Raw genomic sequence first — 6,105 nt, 5'->3', positions numbered from 1 at the left:
CCATCTCCTGGGCCAGAGGTATCATCACTCAATGGTCTTCCTATTGTCAACAGCACTGCATTCACTCAGATACCAGAACGTGCCCCAATTCAGCCAGTCATCCACCCACGAACTCCAATACCACCAACACCTGTACCAACACCATTCCAGCAGCATACCAGGATCTCCTCGAGGCCTTCAGCACTGTCAAAGCCACTGAACTGCCACCCCATCGACCAGGAGACTGTGCCATCGAACTGAAACCAGGAGCAGTGACACCTCGAGGACGGATCTTTCCCCTGTCACAACCTGAGTCCGAGGCCATGGAAAAATACATTCAGGAGGAGCTCGCCAAGGGATTCATTCGACCATCTACCTCTCCTGCATCTGCTGGATTCTTCTTCGTAAAGAAGAAAGATGGAGGATTACGGCCTTGCATTGATTACCGCTCACTTAATGAACAGACTGTTAAATATAGATACCCTCTACCCCTCGTTCCTCCTGCCCTGGAACAACTTCGGACAGCTAGATACTACACCAAGTTGGACTTACGCTCAGCGTACAACTTGATTCGCATCCGGTCAGGAGACGAGTGGAAGACGGCCTTCTCTACCACCTCAGGTCACTACGAATACCGGGTCATGCCCTTCGGCCTGTCCAACAGTCCATCTTACTTTCAGGCATTCGTTAATGAGGTATTCCGGGACATGCTGAATCGATGGGTAATTGTCTACATCGACGACATCCTCATTTTCTCCAACACACTTGAGGAACATGTTCAACATGTCAGGACTGTGCTCCAACGCCTCATTAACCACAAACTGTATGCCAAGGAAGAAAAATGTCAATTCCACCAAGAATGCATCACCTTCCTGGGGTACGTCATCAGCCCTGAGGGCATCGCCATGGATGATAGGAAGGTTTCTGCAGTGTTGAACTGGCCACGCCCCAAGACCCTCAAGGAGCTCCAAAGGTTTCTGGGCTTCTCAAACTTCTATCGCCGGTTCATTCGGAACTTCAGCACGGTAGCAGCCCCGTTGACTTCTATGATTAAGAAGGGAGAGAATCGTCTTACCTGGTCACATGACTCCATACAGGCCTTCCAGGAACTCCGGCAGAGGTTCACTACAGCTCCCGTCCTTCGTCACCCGGACCCCCAACTACCTTTCCTCGTCGAGGTGGACGCCTCTAGCACTGGCGTAGGAGCCGTGCTCTCCCAACGCCATAATCAACCCTCTAAAACCTTCCCCTGTGCATTCTTCTCTCACAAACTCAGCCCGGCCGAGAGGAACTACGATGTGGGTAATCGAGAGCTGCTCGCTATTAAGCTAGCCCTGGAGGAATGGCGGCATTGGCTTGAGGGAGCTAAACACCCCTTCACCATCTTGACAGATCACAAAAATCTGGAATATCTCCGCACCGCCAGGGTCCTCAACCACCGCCAAGCCCGATGGTCACTGTTCTTCACCCGGTTCCAGTTTAACATCCACTATCGACCCGGGTCTCAGAACACCAAGGCGGACGCTCTTTCACGTATCCACGAGCCCGATCAAACCTCTCAACCTCCAGAACCCATCTTACCTGCATCCCTCGTCGTGGCTCCCGTCACGTGGGACCTCATGACAGAGATCACAGAGGCCCAAACCCAGGATCCCCCTCCTCCGGAATGCCCCAATCCTCTCACTTATGTCCCTGCTATCCTCCAATCCCGAGTTCTCTCGGAGGTCCATGCTACCCCTAGCTCAGGCCACCCTGGAATAGAGGCCACCATCCAACTCCTCCGGAACCGTTTCTGGTGGCCCACTCTCCGCGCCGATGTCATAACCTTTCTCAAGAACTGTACTGTGTGCAACACATCCAAAACCTCCCATCAACTTCCCGCTGGACTGCTACAACCTCTTCCCATCCCTAACCGACCTTGGTCCCACATTGCAGTTGACTTCGTGACAGATCTTCCCCTGTCCCAAGGTTATACCACCATCCTGTCAGTGGTAGACAGATTCTCCAAGAGCTGTCGTTTCATTCCCCTTCCCAAACTTCCAACGGCTCTAGAAACAGCGGAGGCCCTGTGTAACTCTGTATTCAGGTTTTACGGATTGCCAGAGGACATCGTGTCAGACAGGGGTCCCCAATTCTCCTCTCGACTGTGGTCCAACTTCTTCCGTCTCCTGGGTGTCAACATAAGCCTTACGTCTGGATATCATCCGGAGGCCAACGGTCAAGTTGAACGCCTGAACCAAGAACTAACCCGATTTCTACGTTCCTACTGCATGAACCATCAAGAGGACTGGAGTCGATTCCTGTTCTGGGCGGAGTACGCACAAAATTCCATCAGAAAGCCTTCTACCAACATGACTCCTTTCCAATGCGTACTAGGCTTCCAACCCCCCTTGTTCCCCTGGTCTGGGGAACCTTCGGACCTTCCGGCAATAAACTCCTGGTTCCAACAGAGCGAGGCCACCTGGAACCGAGCCCACGTCCACCTCCAGAGAGCTGTTCGGCGCACTCAAGTCCAGGCCGATCGTCGACGGCGACCCAATCCGCCCTACGAACCCGGGCAATGGGTTTGGCTATCGACCAGGAATCTACGCCTTCATCTACCTTGCAGAAAACTAAGTCCCAGGTACGTGGGTCCTTTCAAAATCATCCGTCAAATCACCCCTGTGTCCTACAGACTAGATTTACCTGCTCAGTACCGTATCTCACCCACCTTTCATACTTCTCTGTTAAAGCCCGCTGGTTGTCCGGAGGAGAGGGAGGTCCTAGACGAGACCGCCCCGCAGAGACCCCCTGCCCTGATCATCGATGGCGAGGAGGTCTACAGAGTCAACACCATCCTGGACTCCCGACGCCGGAATGGTCAACTACAATACCTGGTCGACTGGGAGGACTATGGTCCCGAGGAGCGGTCCTGGGTGCCTGCCAAGGACATCTTGGATCCTACACTCACCGCAGAATTCCATTCGACCCACCCAGATCGACCAGGACCCCGTGGTAGAGGATGACCACGGCGTCGGTTACCTCCTCGCGCCAGGAGGCACTCGCAGGAGGGGGGCTCTGTCACAAGCGCGGTCTCTGTGGCTCCCTCTATCCCGCACCAGCGGGAACCCTCACCGGAATACTGACTACACTACCCACAATCCCGTACCTGGGAACCCACGCTTCCGGTTCCGGATCACCCGGGGCACTTCCGTTATGGCGGCCATATCAGCGTGCCTCGCCAGCACACTCACTGCGAAGTTTTGCCGGTAATGTACCCAATCCTAAGCGTTTTCATTCGGACTGTCTATCTGCTGCCAACTGGACTGTTACTCTTGTGTGTGAACCTTTTCTGCCTGCCTATTTGTGACCCTCGCTCTCCCAACGGATTATTGATTCTGATTGCCGCCAGCCCTGACCCCTTTGCTCGGACACTGACTACTCTCTTGGATTTGCCTTCACCACATCAGTCCGCCATTGTTGATCTCAGCCTGTTAGACCTGTCTATTCTTAATAAACTGTTGCAAATGGATCCAACGTCTTATGATTCTTCTGCTGCCGCACCACAGTATTACTCAGCACATTTGAGCTTCCATATGAACCAATAAGGTTTGCTTGTGCACATCAAGCAAGTGTGTTTAAGCTTCTGTTTGTCCACTGATGCTGTTTATCATATAAAGAGATCATGTCTCTTCATAAAACTTGGATTAAACTTCTTGTTTCATATCAATGTATTTTATTATCTCTTTATGAAAGTTTTGAAGTGTCAAGTTTTTGAAAAAGAATCTTATCAGGTCGTGTGATTTAAAAGTATACCATTTTTTCTATTCTATTTTTTTATTTTTTATTTTTTGCAGTATGTGCAATTTTTTTGTTTTAAGGTTGATTCTTTAAATGTAAGGACTTTAAATTTTATTAAACAAATAAATGTCCTATTTTTGTGCCAACAATTTGTTGTCTGTCTTTGTATTAACAACTTAAAGATTTGAGTACAACTTACTTGAGAAATGTAAGGTAATCAGTTTCCACACATTTTGCTAGTAATGTGAACAAAGAAGACTTGTAAAGTCAACTGTTTTGTTTGAGTTCTGTGCACTAAGCTTAACTTAACTCTAAGTTAACTAAACTTGTCAAAGTAAGTTACAAATACTCAAAAATGATGAACTAATTTACTTGAAAAAGTTGAGGTAATCAATTACCACAGGTTTTCTAAGTAAATACAACTTATTACTTTTTACAGTGTAGAAACAAAAAGATTAGTTAGAAAGAAAGAAACAATATTAGTTAGAAATAAAAAAGGTTGAAAGAAAAAGGATTAGTTAGAAAGATAGATAGATAGATAGATAGATAGATAGATAGATAGATAGATAGATAGATAGATAGATAGATAGATAGATAGATAGATAGATAGATAGATTTGTTAGAAAGAGATAGACACAACAGACAGAAAAACAGATAGACAGATTAGTTCAATATTAACATTAGTTAGAAAGAAAAAAAGGTTTGTCTATCTATCTATCTATCTATCTATCTATTCACATTCAAACTATTTATATCTTCTAACTATTTATATCTATAAATCTATCTATTTTCAAACTATTTATATCTGTCTAGCCTATCTATCTTCAAACTTTATCATTCAAACTAAAACTATTTCAAACTGAAAACCTTTAAACTTTCTTTAAACTAAAAGCTTTTAAAACTACTTAAAACTTACTGGCTAGGCTTTCTCAAGCCAACTTAAAGTTTGCTAACAAACTTTTTATCTAGTTTCATATCAACTCTAATCAATTATATATTTTTTGGCCACAGAAAAATAACATTCTTACAGTATTAATGCATTAGAGAAAGTAAAGGGACATCGATTTACAAGGCAGAATCAGAGACTAAATGTAATTTGTGCACAGGGATTTAATTAACTAAGGACTAACACATAACTGGTCTAAACGAACACATGCACACGCAAATCACACATACCTAAGAAGGGTAAAAGGATGGATAGAAACAGACAAGAAAAGGGGGATGAGGCTGAGTTGACCATCAGTTTCTAACTCAAAGCACAGTATATGATAGATTACACAAAACCTCTGTTTAGTGGAAAGAACGATACTTGCATTTGACTTGGCTGTTGAACGAGAGTCTCTTGAAGCCTCTGAAGAAGTTCCATTTGATGGCCGAAGTTGCAATTTCTTGAAACTCTGAGGTTGTTCTTGACTCTGTTGTGGTCTCTCTCCTAAGTAAGCAGTTCTGAGGAACTGCAGGCCGCAATTCAGAGATGGGGATTCAGGGACGGCCAGGAGTGAAAAGAGAGAAGTGTCTAATAGTGGACATTTATGATGATGAGTTCCAGGGTTGAGTGAAACAAACTCCAGCGGTATTAGTCTGACTCTGTGTGCTTGAGAGCCATCTTCCCGGGCTGGGAAGACCGCACACACCTCTATATTTTGGGATCTACCTAATCTACCTAAATGGGTTAATGTTTATGTGAATCATTTCTCACCATACTGCTTTAAAAAGGAGGGTCAGTATAAAACAGTTTTTGCAAAGCTGCTGCTGAAAAATGGGTCTGTAACTATTCGTGTTCCTGCTTCATCTTAACCAGAAGAAGTGAGTGTAATTTCTTTTTATATGAATCTTTGCTAATCGCCTTTTAAATAATGTGCTAAAGTTAGCGCGTTTCACGATGAATGCGGCTAAAGTGTAACTTACACTATCAGCCCAGACAGCAAGCCAACATTGAATAAACATAGTTTTTCCATCTGAATCATCATTATGGTTGATGTTGAAATTTCAATGCAAAATAAATGTTGAATCACCATTACCATATCGATGAAAACCCGATGTTATTAATATTGATGGCAACAATATTGCAACAACATTGATCTATAGTTATCTTTATGATTGATTAAGCATTGATATTTGGTTTATCGGGCGATCGCTGAATGTGTTGAAAAGTCATTGATTTATAGTTGACCGGGAAACGACGCTGTTGTTGAAGAGTCATCGGCATATAGTTGGAAATATGATTGAAAATGCATCGATATATAGTTGACCGGGAAATTTGATTGAAAATCCATCGATTTTTGGTTGACCGCGAGATCAACACCAATGTACTGCACCGGACACAGTTCATTTCTGGACCTTGGC

This window comes from Garra rufa, chromosome 6 (genome assembly GCF_049309525.1).
Source record: "Garra rufa chromosome 6, GarRuf1.0, whole genome shotgun sequence".
NCBI classification, from domain to species: domain Eukaryota; kingdom Metazoa; phylum Chordata; class Actinopteri; order Cypriniformes; family Cyprinidae; genus Garra; species Garra rufa.
Note: the sequence above shows the minus strand (reverse complement) of the source record.